The sequence below is a fragment of the Saccopteryx leptura genome, chromosome 2 (assembly GCF_036850995.1).
Source record: "Saccopteryx leptura isolate mSacLep1 chromosome 2, mSacLep1_pri_phased_curated, whole genome shotgun sequence".
Taxonomy (NCBI): domain Eukaryota; kingdom Metazoa; phylum Chordata; class Mammalia; order Chiroptera; family Emballonuridae; genus Saccopteryx; species Saccopteryx leptura.
Window position 1 is genome coordinate 81,225,805 of NC_089504.1, and position 15,720 is coordinate 81,241,524.

The window sequence follows — 15,720 nt, forward strand, 5'->3', positions numbered from 1 at the left end:
TGGTTAGTGCATGAGTAGTTGAACTATCAGTTTGATAAAGGAAGAACAGACAAGCAAGAGGAAGAAGGTCAGAAATACAGTATTTTGCATACTGTGTTTATAGAAACAGTTTAGGCACACTCATATCAGTACCTAATGGCAGGAACCCTCTCCAAATCTACTTTCTAATACCACATCCAGGGCTAATTTGAAAGTAGGCCTTTTAAAGATGGCAGCAGTCTTGGGCCTGCTATATGAACTACTTCAAGCAATGGAATCAGTCTTCTTTGTTTTTCTTTGTTCCAAGAAATTTAAATCACTACTTTTTTTGTTTCTGGCTTTCTAATTTTACTTCATCCTTGGTGTGAACTTTTGGTTAATATACCATTCTAATTAGTCCATTTATTTATTATTATTTATATTGACCCTATTTAATTGTCAGAGTTATATTTGAGACTGAATTTGGACATTATTAAATTCAGTATAAAATATTTACCACTTATTTAAACTTCAAACTATTTTTGTTATTGAAGAAGAAAGCAGAGTGTTTGGAGTCATACCTTATATTTAGCCATCAAGTGCCAGACATTTAATTCTTTTCCCTTCAAATATAGTACAGTATGGATTGGTTTACATTTACCGTGGTCAGGCTTGTATGGTTTTTTATATCCCAATAAAATTGACCTATCATAGCTTTTAATTCTGTAAGTAATTTACTATTTTAATAAATTAAAGAACATTGAATCTCTCTAGTTTTATTACATAGTTGCTTACCTAACTGAACTGTATATTTAATTAGATCTCATTGTTGGAAGGTATTCAAACTCCTACTTTCAACCTTCTGATATAAAACACATTGTCAGTGACAGAGACAGTAGTAGAAATTGACTGTACCTAACTGAAAGGGAAAATATATATATTATACTTTAGTTATAGGACATTGTCTTTTAACTCTTGTTCTACCAGTTGGACTACCAAATGTGTGGATCTCACTGTGATAGAAATGTGAAACATACCGTACTTTGGTTCAGGAAGGAAATTTTATGCTTATAGGGATTCAGTCATTATAGTTATTTATAGCAAGTTGTCAAAATATTAGCAATTGAAAAAATTAATATTGATTATTCTCCTTTTTCTCACTGATGGTTTTACGTATTGATACTGTAGCTAGTCATTATGAGTTAAGTTTTTTATACCATTTTCTAAATATATAAGTTGTTTCAAATGAACTAACAAGCAAATTGAGACAAATTCATAGATAGAGAGCAGGCTTATAATTGGGGGGGGGTGGGGAGGAGACATTGAGCAAAAAAGAAAAAAGAATAAACTCATGCACAGCAGTGTTATGATTGCTGGGTGACTGAGGTGTGTGGAGGTGGAGGAGAGCATGTGGGGACAGATAGTGATGGACGGAGACTTGACCTGGGGTGGTGAACACACAGTGCAGTGTACAGATGACGTGTTGTAGAATTGTACACCTGAAACCAGTATAATTTTGTCACCTCAATAAATTCAATAAGAAGGAATATTAATATATTTTATATATATGTAACAGTTGTCCCTGATGCTGAGAAACAATGGAGATTCAGATCGGTAAGGAGACTAAGCAGGGATCATAGTTAGGTCGGGAAAGATTATGGTTATTGTATTCCAAGTATTTCAAACTCCTGAAGTAATATGATACTTTATCTTATTCTAGTCTGTGATCATTCCTCTGGTTTTTTCATATTTGGAGCTCCTGTGTTGTTTACTTTTGTTTGTTTGTTTGTTTCCTATATATTGGGAAAATCTTACCTCAGATTTTGATGATGTCCTGGTAACATTTTGAGATACTGGTAACATTTATTTATTTAACAGTTAAAATTTTCTGATTCTAAGTTAATTTGGTCAGAGTATTCTTTATGTACTTTTCTTTGCAAGTGGCAGGCTTTTAATAATTGTTTACAGATTCAAATAGTTGTGACACTATTAAAAGATCTATCTTGCCCTGGCCGGTTGGCTCAGCGGTAGAGCGTCGGCCTGGCATGCAGGAGTCCCGGGTTCGATTCCCGACCAGGGCACACAGGAGAAGCGCCCATCTGCTTCTCCACCCCTCCCCCTCTCCTTCCTCTCTGTCTCTCTCTTCTCCTCCCGCAGCCGAGGCTCCATTGGAGCAAAAATGGCCCGGGCACTGGGATGGCTCTGTGGCCTCTGCCTCAGGCGCTAGAATGGCTCTGGATGCAACAGAGCGACGCCCCAGAGGGGCAGTGGGCATGCCGGGTGGATCCCGGTCGGGCGCATGCAGGAGTCTGTCTGACTGCCTTCCTGTTTCCAGCTTTGGAAAAATTAAAAAAAAAAAAGAAAAAAAAAAGATCTATCTTGTTGAATAGAATTGAAGTAGATAAAAAATTAAAAGTAGATTGTACATTCTTTTTTAACCATTTTTTATTTTTTTTATTACAGGTGACAAACATTATATTAGTTTCAGGTGTACAGCCCAGTGATTAGACGTTACTATGTAACTTACTAAGTGACCATTCTGATAAATCTTGCACCCATCTGACACCATACGTAGTATTCCCTGCTGTACCTTACATCCATGATGATTCTGCAGTGACCAATTTGTCCTTCTCAGTCCCTTCACCACCCTCACCCATCCCCCTAACCCACCTCCCAGCTTGCAACCACCAATATGTTCTATATATCTATGAGTCTGTCTCTGTTTGGCTTGTTCATTTATTATGTTTTGTAAATTCAGTTGATGATAGATATGTATTTATTGCCATTATATTGTTTATAATTTTAATTGTTTTCTTCCTCTTATTAAAGAAGACCCTTTAACATTTTATGTAATACTGATTTACTGGTGATGAACTCCTTTAGCTTCTTCTTGTCTGGCAAGCTCTTTTTTCTTTTTACTGTTCTGAAAGAGTGTTTTTTGCTTCATTATGTTCCAAATCACTGATTTGATTCTCAGCTTCATCTACTGTTCTGTTGATTCCCTATAAATTATTCTTCATTTCAGTTAGTGTATCCTTTATTTCTGACTGGTTCTTTTTTATGGTTTCTATGGCCTCACTAAGTTCCTTGTTGATCATGCTTATAGCTATTATTTTGAACTCTGTAGATCAGGGGTCGGGAAACTTTTTGGCTGAGAGAGCCATGAACGCCACATATTTTAAAATGTAATTTTGTCAGAGCCATACAACGACTCGTGTACTTTACGCATTATCCAATAAAAATTTGGTGTTGTCCTGGAGGACAGCTGTGATTGGCTCCAGCCACTCACAACCATGAACATGAGTGGTAGGAAATGAATGGATTGTAATACATGAGAATGTTTTATATTTTTAATATATTTTTTTTTATTAAAGATTTGTCTGCGAGCCATATGCAGCCATCAAAAGAGCCACATCGGCCCTGGCCGGTTGGCTCAGTGGTAGAGCATCGGCCTGGTGTGCAGGAGTCCCGGGTTTGATTCCCGGCCAGGGCACACAGGAGAAGCGCCTATCTGCTTCTCTACCCCTCCCCCTCTCCTTTCTCTGTGTCTCTCTCTTCCCCTCCCACAGCCAAGGCTCCATTGGAGCAAGGTTGGCCCAGGCGCTGAGGATGGCTCCATGGCCTCTGTCTCAGGCTCTGGAATGGCCCTGGTTGCAACAGAGCAACACCCCAAATGGGCAGAGCATCGCCCCCTGGTGGGCATGCTGGGTGGATCCCGGTCGGGCACATGCGGGAGTCTGTCTGACTGCCTCTCCGTTTCCAACTTCAGAAAAATACAAACCCCCCCCCAAAAAACCACATCTGACTCGCGAGCCATAGGTTTCCTGTGTAGTTGTTGACCCTGTGGAGCAGAACTTGCTTCAGTGGGGCTTTGGTGCTCACTAATTCTGCCCCTTGAGTGTGCCACTCATGGAGGTGGTAGGGTTGTCATCCAGCTTGGTCTGAAGCTGTCCATCCGATGCACTGGCTCTGGGACCTTCCAGGAGGTACTAGGTCAGCCACTGCCTGTGCCCTGTGTGCGGCCATTTGGCATGAGCTACAAAGCGATGTGCAGATGGTTGCTATTTGTGTTGGGCTTGGAGGCTCCCAGGGGAGGCCAAGCAGTGAACCAAATCTGGCTGCTGATGGTGCCAGGCCTGGAGCCCCTTAGCAAGAGGTATGGTGTATGCAGAAACCAGATGCTGCTTTTTTGAGAGATTTTAGGAAAGTCTGAAGGATGAGGCAAGAGAGGCCATTTGTATGGAGAAACCATTGGAAATGGCTTGGATGGGTCCACAAGTTGGGTGGGGTGAGGGTCTCAGGGAATCACCAAGGCAGGGAAAACAGTGTGAATATGGCAACCACCTGCCGTGTGTGTGTGTGTGTGTGTGTGTGTGTGAGTGTGGTGGGGGTGTCTCAGTAAGTTCATGTGTGGACCCTCTAAGAGGAGCTGCCTGGGATTCCTGCCGCTCTCTGACTCACTTAGCTACACTTAGCTACACTTAGCTACTTATTTATTTATTTTTGTTGATTTTAATTGATTTGAGAGAGGGAGTGGGGAAGAATGGGGAAGAGAGAGTGAGAGTGAGAAAGGGAGAAAGAGAAGCCTCAATTCATTTCATTTAGTTGTATACTCATTGATTGCTTCTCGTACATGCCCTGACCAGGAGTTGAACTTGAAACCTCTGGTGTGTCAGGTTGATGCTTTATCTACTGAGCCACCTGGCCTTGGCACCCCTTAGTTTTTACAGCCAGAAATTATGGGGAATCCTTTTCCTTGCACTGGAAACCTGAACTTGGAGGCTGCGGTTCCTCAGGCGGAACATCCATAGCCAAGATATTCCTTCCGGTGTTAAACTACCACACGTGGGTGTGGGACCAACCTGTTCTGCTTTTATACCTCTTCTACCAGTCTGATACGGCTTCTTCTTTAAATTCCTACTTGCAAGAGTTCCATTCAGCTAGATTTCAGGAAGTTTTGAATGATAGTTGTTCTGTAGTTTAGTTATAATTTAGATGTATTGTGGGAGGATTAAAATGCCATGTAAACCTACATCATCATCTGGACCAGAAGTCCTAGTGTATACATTCTAAAAGCATTTTATGCTACACTGGGTCAGAGATACAAAGATGAATAAAATGTCATTGCTGCCATTGGTAAAGGAAAGTGGCAAGTATATGGACTTTGGAGTTAAATTGCTTTGGTCCAGTCCTAACTCCAGTATGTACCAGTTCTATTCTGGCACATGGTAATAATCATGGTTTTCTATAAAGTGATTAGAAAAGTGTTTATAGTAACTGTTCAATAGATGTTAGCTGCTATTATTAGAGGAGTTGTTATAGATGTTGGAGCTGGACTGGAATTAGGCTAGAGTAAATATCCAATTGAAAGAAGATTGCCTGGTAGGGGTCTTTGTTACTCTAGATACCTTTCTTCCTTTGACATTTAACTTCTCAAAGGTTAAACTTCAAGTCTCTAGATCATTTATTTAATTATAATGTTATGATATAAATATAATTTCAGCCATAGAAGAATAAAATTATACTATATTTATACTTCTTTGATGTTGCTGATGCCTGCAGATTTCTCATAAATGGAATGGATGATTAGTTTTTCAGCACTTTTGTCTATGAACTGCTATCCAGTGTATTACTTAAATAATGGACAGATACCATAAGTAGAAATGTCAAGTAATTAGGGAGATGGGATTAACTGATATTCAAAGGCATGATAGGAATTCTGTCTTTTATGTAGAATGACTTTTAAAGTTTCAGTGTTAAAATATACGTTTATGCTTCTGTTTTTATGTTCTTTGTTATGTAAAAATTTATATATTTTTTATTTTAAACCTAACACATACTGTTATCACTGCTTTACAAATGACAAATATACTGTGTACTTAGAGTTTACTTCTATTTTTTTCATAGAACAAAGTCTTATGGAAAGGTGGTTCAGCATTTATCTACTAATCCAAGGATATAGATAAAACACGAACTAAGAACTTTTGTAATTCATATCTAGTTTTATAAAATGTAAGTCTGAAAAGTTAAAAACAGATATTGCTATCAGTTTGTGCCTCTTCCATTAGATGATGATGTCTTGAGTACTTCTTTTCAGTAGCGTCTTTATTTTTGATTTATATTAATTTATTACTGCATTCTTATATACTAATAAAGTATGAGCTCTCTGATGTTTTCAAAAAAAGAGGGATAGTTATAAATATTAAATATATATTCTCTCATTTGATAGCTAAGATGAATAATAACAAACCCTTTTTATGTCTTAGAATTTATGAGTAGATAGCATTGCTCATGATTTTCATTATGGAACTGTCTGAAAGATTATTCTCTTATCTGTGTAACCTCATACTTTGTTGCCAACATGTATATTTTTCATGGAATCCAAGTTAAATTTTTATTCTCTGTTCTTTATATGATTAACTCGAGGAAGATGCTGGTTTGTTTCTCTTCTGGTCATTTTTTTCCTGTATGTTTTGTCCAAATATAGGGAGAAGACTTACCTAATAGTTCTTTATCCTGTTATAGATAGCCTGGACTCTTTCCTTGCTTTCGTTCTGCCACCAGCTAACTTTGTGATCCCTCTGGGCTTCTGTTCCATCATCTGTAAAATAAAGTTACTTAACTAAATTAACTTGACAAAGACTCTTATGCTTCTAAAAAAAACAATCCCATGATTCTTTTAAAACATTGTAGTAAACACATAATATGAAATATACCTTATTAAAATGTTGTGTACAGTTCTTTGTCTCGCAAGAGTGAATGTCTATAACTATTAAACAACACCTCATCATTTGCTCCTCCCCCTCACCCCTGGCAACCCTCATTCTACTTTCTTCTCCTAAGTCTGAGTACTTTGGATTCTTCATACAAGTGGAATCATGCAGTTTTTGTCCTTCTATGACTGGCTTGCTTCACATAGCATAGTGTCCTCAAGGTTAACTCAGCTTGCAGTATATGACAGGATTTCTTTCTATTTTTAAGATTGAATACTATTACATTGTATATACCACATATTCTTTATCCATGTATTTGTTGGTGGTTATCAATGTTGTTTCAGTATTTAGGCTATTGTGGAGTGTGCTGCGATGAACATGAGAGTGCAGCTATCTCTTTAAGATCCTGATTTCGGTATTTTTGAAATATTTTAAAAAATGCTCATCTGTGTTTTATTATAAAAACTAAAGTGCCAAGTTAAGCAAGTCAAATAATTAGTCTCTTTATATTTTATAAATTGTTTAGAAGAGTTTGTGTTTCAATAAAAAGGCTTATTTTAGATCAGTCAGCTAACAGCAACTGTGCAATTAATGGTTTTTTGAAGTAATCTGCACATTCTTGAATGATTTTTATATTTTCTATAATAAATCCAAGTAAGACAAAAATATTAAAAAAATAAAATAGACCTCTGCCTGTCCTGAAATTCCCAGATGTGAGATATGTTAGTTTTAGATCATGTATTAGTTTTATTTTTAATTATTTGAGGACCTTCCATACTGTTTTTCATAATAGCTACAACATTTCACCACTTTATATTTTACTAACAACACACAAGGGTTCAATTTTTTCACATCCTTGCCAATATTTGTTATTTTCTTTCTTTTTTTCTTTTCTTTTTCTTTTCTTTCCCTCCTCCCTCCCTCCCTCCCTCCCTCCCTCCCTCTCTCCCTCATTCCCTCCCTCCCTCCCTTCCTTCCTTTTTTCCTATTTATTTTTTTGACAGAGTCAGGGTGAGAGAAACAGAGACTGGAACATCAGCTGTTCTTGTATGTACTCTGACTGAGGGTTGAACTGGTTAACTCTGCATTTTGGGATGATGTTCTAACCAACTGTGCTACCTTTCCAGGGCTGCTCTCATTTGTTCTGTTCTATTTCATTGGTAATAATCATCCAAGCAGTGATCTCTCACTGTTGTTTTGATTTGCATCACCCTAATGATTAGTGATGTTGTGCATTGTTTCATATATCTGTACCACTTTATTTCTTCCTTGGAGATATTTTTTTAAGTCCTTTGCTCGTTTTTAAATTGGTTTATTTATTTTTTATTGTTGAGTTGCAGGACTTCCTGACATATTTTAGGTATTAACCCTTATCAAATATATAGTTTGAAAATATTTTATACCACTTTGTAGGTTCTTTTTCTTTTTTACTATTTTGATTGTTTCCTTTGCTATAAAGAAGCTTTTCGGTTTTATTTAGATCCACATGTCTGTTTTTGCCTTTGCTGCCTATGCTTTTGGTGTCATATTAAAGAAACCATTGTCAAAACCAATATTATGATGTTTTCTCACTACATTTTCTTTTAGGGGATTTATAGTTTCAGGTCTTCTGTTTAAGCCTTTAATTTATTCTGAGTTACATTTTTGTGTGTGGCATAAAATAAGGGTATAGTATCCTTCTTTGTGTGTAGATACAGTTTTTCTAGTATCATTTGTTGCAGAGACTATCCTTTCTCCATTATATATTCTTGGCTCCTTTGTATAAATTAATTAATCATATATGCATGGGTTTGTTTCTATGTTCTCCATTCTATTCCATTGTTTGTTTGTCCTTGTGCCAATATTATACTATTTTGATTACTGGAGCTTTGTAATATCTTTTGAAAAAAGGAAGTGTGAGACATCTGGCTTTATTCTTTCTCAGGATTGTTTTGGTTATTTAGGGACCTTTCTGGCTTCATATGAATATTAGGATTGTTTTTTATGCTGTGCAAAAATTGTCATTAGGATTTTTTTTTTTTTTTTGTATTTTTCTGAAGCTGGAAACGGGGAGAGACAGACGGACTCCCGCATGCGCCCGACTGGGATCCACCCGGCACGCCCACCAGGGGGCGATGCTCTGCCCCTCTGAAGCATCGCTCTGTTGTGACTAGAGCCACTCTAGTGCCTGGGGCAGAGGCCAAGGAGCCATCCCCAGCGCCTGGGCCATCTCTGCTCCAATGGAGCCTCCGCTGCGGGAGGGGAAGAGAGAGACAGAGAGGAAGGAGAGGGGGAGGGGTGGAGAAGCAGATGGGCGCTTCTCCTGTGTGCCCTGGCTGGAAATCGAACCTGGGACCTCTGCACGCTAGGCCGACGCTCTACCACTGAGCCAACCGGCCAGGGCCTGTCATTAGGATTTTAATAGCGATAGCATTGAAGCTGTAGTTTGCTTTGGACAGTATGAACATTTAAACAATATTAAGTCTTCCAGCCTATGCACACAAAATATCTTTCCTTTTATTTTGTGTCCTCTTTAATTTCTTAAACAATGTTTTTAGTATATGTCTTTCACTTCTGTAATTAAATTTATCTCTAAGTATTTTATTTATATATTTATTGGTGCAATTGTAAATGAAATTATTTTTCTTTTTAGATTGTTTGTTATTAGTTTATGAAAACACTACTGATTTTTGTTGTTGTTGTTGTTCATTTTCTATCCTGCAGCTTTCCTGAATTCATTTATTTTAACTAAAACTTATATGTGGGATCTTTAGGTCTCTACTTATAAAATTATGTCTTCTGCAAACAGATAATTTTACGTTTTCTTTTCTGATTTGAGAGACTTTTCTTTCTCTTTCTTGCCTAATTATTCATTACCTTTAGTACTATATTCTATTGGTACTATGTATTAAGAATAGAAATGGAAAAAGTGGGCATCTTGCCTTGTTCCTATTAGAGGAAAAGTTTTAGTCTTTTACTGTTCAATATTGAATTAGTTATAGAATTTTAATAAAGAGACTTTATTATGTTGAGGTGACTCCCTGCCATTCCTAGGTTAGTGTGTTTTCCTTTTTTAAATCATGAAAGGGTATTGAGCTTTATTCAATATTTTTCTGCATCTGTTGAGATGATTCTCTGATTTTTATCCTTCATTCTGTTGGTGTGGTTTAGAACATTAATTAGTTTTCATATGCTGAACCATTTTACATCCCAGGGATAAATTCCACTTGGTTAGGGTATATGATTCTTTTAAAGTGCTTTTGAATTCTGTTTGCTAGAATTTTGTTGAGATACTTTACATCTCTATTTTTAGGGATTTTGGCTTGTAGTTTGTTTTGTTTTTTTTAATATTTTATTTTTTTAATTTTTTAAAAATTTTATTTATTCATTTTAGAGAGGAGAGAGAGAGGCAGACAGAGAGAGAGAGAGAAGAGAGAGACAGAGAAAGAGAGAAGAAGGGGAGGAGCTGGAAGCATCGACTCCCATATGTGCCTTGACCAGGCAAGCCCAGGGTTTCGAACCGGCAACCTCAGCATTTCCAGGTCAACGCTTTATCCACTGCGCCACCACAGGTCAAGCTGGCTTGTAGTTTTGTTTTTTGGTAATGTCTTTCTCTGGCTTTGGTATGGTACTGGGCTTATAAAATGAGTTTGGAAGTGTTCCTGCCTCTTCAATTTTGGGGGAAGAATTTAAGAAAGATTGGTGTTAGTTGTTTCTAAATGTTTGGTAGAATTCAACTGTAATGCCATCTTGTCCTGGGTTTTTCTATGTGGGGAGGTTATTTGTGCAGATTTTTTATTTCTTCATGATTCAGTCTTGATAAGTTGAGTGTTTCTAGGAACTTATCCATTTCTTTTAGGTTATTCCATTTGTTGTAGTATTGTATATAGTTGTCTCATAATCCTTTTTATATCTGTGGTATCAGTTGTAATGTCTTCTTTTATTTCTGATTTTATTTACCTGAGTCTTTTCTCTCTTTCTTTAGCCAAAGGGTTGTCAATTCTGTGGTTTCATAAAATATCAACTTAATGAAAAAAAATTTTTTTATTGTGTTATATTCATTATTTCTTTTATTTCTGCTTTAATTTTATTATTTCCTTTTTTGTGCTAACTTTGCACTTATTTTGTTTTTTTGAGATATAAAATTAACTTGTTTGTTTGAGATCCTTTCTTGTTTTTCATTGTGTTTACCTCTATAAGCTTTATTTTTACTGCTATTTTTGCTGTATCCCATAAGTTTAGGTGTGTTGTATTTTCATCTTTGTTTATCTTGAAATACATTTTAGTTTTCATTTAAATTTATTTTATCTATTCTTTGTTCAAAAGTCTGTTGTTTAGTTTCCATGTATTTGTGAATTCTTGTTTTCTTACTATTATTGACTTATAGTTTTATTCCACTGTGGTCAGAAAAGATAGTTCAACCTTCTTAAACTTGTTTAGAAAATTATTTTTTGACATAACATGTGATCTATTTTGGAGAATATTCTGTGTGTGTTTGAAAAGAATTTAGATTTTGCTGCTGTTGGATGAAATGTTCTGTATATATCTTATAGGTTCATCTGGTCTATAGTGTTGTTCGTGCCCTCTGTTTCCTTGTTGATCGTCTGGATGTTCTGTTTATTATTTAAATTGGTGTAGAGTAGTCTCTTATTATTTGTGTTTCTATTTCCCCCTTCAGTTCTGTTTGCTTTATATATTTGGACATACATATACTACTTTGATATTGGATGTCCATATATTTGTAATTTTCTGTCTTCCAAGCAAATTGAATTTTTTATGATATAAATATGGTTACACTTGCTCTCTTTTGGTTACCATTGTGTAGAAGATTTTTTTTTTCATCCTATCACTTTTATTTAGCCTATGTATCTTTAAATGTAAGATGAATCTCTTGTAGACAGCATGCATTTGTATCTTGGTTGTTTGTTTGTTTTTTATCCTCTTTGTCACTGTCTTTTGATTGGGCAGGTTACTCCATTTATCAATACATTTAAACTAATTACAGATACGGAAGGACCTACTAATGCAATATTGTTGTTTTCTGTCTGTCTTATAGCTTTTTTGTCTCTTTTCCTCTGTTGCTGTCTTAGGTTGTTTTTGTTTTTTTTTGTAGTGACATGCTTTGTTTCCTAACTCATTATGTGTTATGTATCTTCTATAGGTATTTTCCTTGTGGCTACACCGGGACATACAGAAAACATCTGATAGTTACAACAGTCTATTTTAACCCAGTAGTAGTTCTAATCTCATAGAAAAGTTCTACTTTTTTATGCCCTACACACTTTATGTTCTTGTTGTCACAGATTATATCTTTTTATATTGTGTGTCCATTAACATATTTTATAGTTATATTTATTTATACTTTTGTCTTTGAACTTAAATTTCAGAGCTCTAAGTGATTTATGCACCAGTATTACAGAATTTGTATTTCTCTATATATTTACCTTTCGGTTAGCTTTATACTTTCATATGCTTTTATGTTCTTCTAGTGTTCTTTCCATTCAATTTGAAGAACTCCTATTAGCATTTTTTGTAAGTCAGGTCTAATGGATAAACTTGCTCAGCTTTTGTGTATCTAGAAAAGTCTTTATTTCTCCTTCATTTTTGAAGGAAAGCTTTGGTTGATATAGTATTTTTGGCTGGCTATTTTATTATTTCTTTCACCACTTTGAATATATCATTCTTCATTTCCTTTGGCTTGCAGTATTTTTGCTGAGGAATCTGTGTTATGGGGGCTCCTTTTTATAAGTGAGAGAGAAAGAGACAGAGGGGGACACACAGAGAAATGAGAAGCATCAACTTGTAGTCGCAACACTTTTTGTTGTTCATTGATTGCTTTCTTATATGTGCCTTGACTGGGGGGATAGGGGGCTCGAGCCAAGCCAGTGACCTTTTGCTCAAGCCAGTAACCTTGGGCTTAAGCCAGTGACCATGAGGTCATGTCTGTGATCCCACACTCAAGTTGGTGAGCCTACACTCAAGCTGATAACCTCAGGGTTCTCAGCATCCCAGGTTAATGTTCTATGCACTGCATCACCACCTGGTCAGGCTGTGGGGGCTCCTTTATAATCCCATCATTCTAAATCAATTTGTTTATCAAGGACTTGAGTTCTGAAAGAGAGAGATAAAAAAGCACTGAGTTTTATAAAACTAAAAAGGTCTGAATTCAGTGAATTATAAGGCACTTACCAGCTTATTTTAAATTTAAAGTAAAGTCAAAACATTTTTTCTCTTTTCTACCTTTGGAGTGTAGAAAGCTTTAGAGCAGAGGAATTAGGACCTCATAATGACATATCAAGTAAACCAATAAATACACACATATATTATTTCATTAGGAAATAAACTGTCCATACTTTTTGTAAAAAAATTTTCATAACTGTGTATCTATATCTTTTTCCTAATGAAATAATATCTGTTTTGTTTTTTCCATTGACCTATGGATTTAATTTGATTTCTAACAGCATCAAGAACTGTTAAGCCTAAGAGTACTTACTGTAAAAGTTTCCTACTTTGTTTTTTCATTTCTGAATTTGCCAGAGAAAATAAGCACCATACATTTCTTTGTTCTAAGGCTCATAAAGGAACTGTACTCTTAGCATAGAGTACTTTATTCATTTCCTGATAGTATAATTAAAACAGTTGTTTAAAAGCTATTCAACTAAATAAATTATCTTATAAAATGCCACTAAATGTACTGATGGCCCTTCCCAGAACTAAGAATCTGTCAAAGTGCTGGGGTAGAAATCTTCCCAGAAAGAGTAATTCATTGAGACATGTACACACAATCTAAGATAACCTTTTGTTTTTAATTTAAATGGGGAATAAGAAGCCAACTGAAGATTTTTTCTCTTTTCATTTCCTCAAGGTTAAGATGCTGAAACTTTTATTCTAACAGAGCCCCAGCAGTTGTTAAAAAATTAAATTCTGGCTGTGTGTTGTTAGTCTGTAGACATTACATATATAGCTCTAAATGCTGCCATGGTCTATAACATGGTTAGGCTCATTAATGAATTAATTTTTAACTGTTAACATTTTTGTTAATAGGGTTAAGATTTTTTCTCCCTTGAAATTGAATTAAAGTAAATGCCTTCTAAACTTAGAAGAAATAGGCTTTCTAAGATTACAGCAGATAGAGAAAATTCAACAAATACTGGGCAACAAAACTGAAATGCACTCTAAGGAAGAAAAAAAATTTTATGCATTTAAGTAGTTTCTTCTTCATAATAAATATTCACTCAGTAATTTTGAATTGATTTTTTAAAATAAAATATAGCTTTTTGTAGATAAAATTCACATGCCATATAATTCAAAATATACAATTTAATGACCTTTAGTATATTTAAAGAGTTGTGCAAACATAATTACAAATAATTTGAGAACATTTTTATCACCCTCCAAAGAAACCTTGTACTCATTAGCAATTACTTCCTCTTTTTTCCTACAGCTCTTCAATGCTAAGCAATTAGTTTCTGTCTCTATAGATTGCCTATTCACGGTGTTTTGTATAAATGGAATTAGACAATATGTGGTCTTTTATGACTGGCTTATTTCACTTCACATCATGTTTTCAAGTTATCCATATTGATTTTATTTCCTTTTTATGGCCCAATAACATTACATGGTAGGCTAGACTACATTTTTTATTTATTTATTCATTTTAGAGAGGAGAGAGAAAGGGAGAGAGAGAGAGACAGAGAGAGAAGGTGGGGAGGAGCTGGAAGCATCAACTCCCATATGTGCCTTGGCCAGGCAAGCCCAGGGTTTCGAACTGGCAACCTCAGCATTTCCAGGTCGACACTTTATCCACTGCACCACCACAGGTCAGGCCTAGACTACATTTTATTTATCCATTCATCAGTTGATGGACATTTGGGTTGTTTCCACTATCTGGCTATTATGAATTATGCTGCTCTAAACATTTATGTACAAGTTTTGTGTGGATACATGTTTTTATTTCTTTTTGGTAGATACCTAGGTGTAAAATTGCTAGATCAAACAGTAATTCTCTTTAACCATTTGAGAAACTCTTAAACTGTTTGCCAAAGGATTTGCACCATTTTACAGTATCACTTGCAATGTATTAGGGTCTCAGTTTCTTGCCAACACTTGCTGTTATCTGGGTTTTATTTTTTATTATTATACGCTTTCTGTGTGTGAGGTTGTATATTATTCTGGTTTCGATTTTTATTTATGTCATGGCTAATGATACTTGAGTGTCTTTTCCTGTCATTATTAGCCATTTATTTCTCTTTCTTGGAGAAAAATGTAGTCAGAGTCTTTGCTCTTTTAATATTAGGTTATTTGTCCTTTTAGGATTGAGTTGCAAGAGTTCTTTATATATACTGAATATATGCCCCTTATTAGATATATGATTTATAAATATTTTCTTCTATTTTCTAGGTTGTATTTTTTTATTTACAGTAAATTTTGACAAATATTTTTAATTTAATAAAATCTATGTTTTCCTGTTGTTGCTTGTGCTGTTCTTTTCACTTTGAAACAGGCTTTGTCTAACTCAACTTTTCAAAAATTAATTCCTATAGTAGTTATACATGAATTTTCGACTGTATGGGAAAGTTGGTTTGTTCTTCAAGGGTTAACTTTATTTTTTTTTTTAAGATTTATACTTTTAGCATTTATAGTTTGGCGTAAAATCTAGATTGAATTTATTTTTATGTATGGTATGAGGAAGGGGTCCAAATTTATTCTTTTGCATGAGAATATCTAGTTGTTAAAATCAAGTATCAGTTTTTGAATAGACTCTTCTTTCCCCATTGTGTTTTCTTGGAATATTTGTCAAAAATGAATTGAACTTAAATGTAAGAATTTATTTCTGGACTCCTCTATTTTTTTATTGATCTATATTTCTCTTCTTATGCCAGTACCACACTGTTTTGATTACTGTGGCTTTACAGTAAAATTTGAAATTGGGAAGTTTGAGTTCTCAAACTTAATTCTTTTTTAAGATTGTTTTGGCTTTTCAGGATTCCTTGCTGACCATTCTAATTTTAGGATTACTGCCTTTATTATTTCATATTGGAATAACATAAGTGAATATTTCAATATGTGG

General features: G+C 35.2%; 1 protein-coding gene across 3 annotated transcripts in view; it reads left to right on the forward strand.

Moving 5' to 3' along the window:
• FOCAD (focadhesin) overlaps positions 1-15,720 on the forward strand; it is a 342,443-nt gene that overhangs the window by 172,011 nt on the left and 154,712 nt on the right. The window lies entirely within an intron of this gene.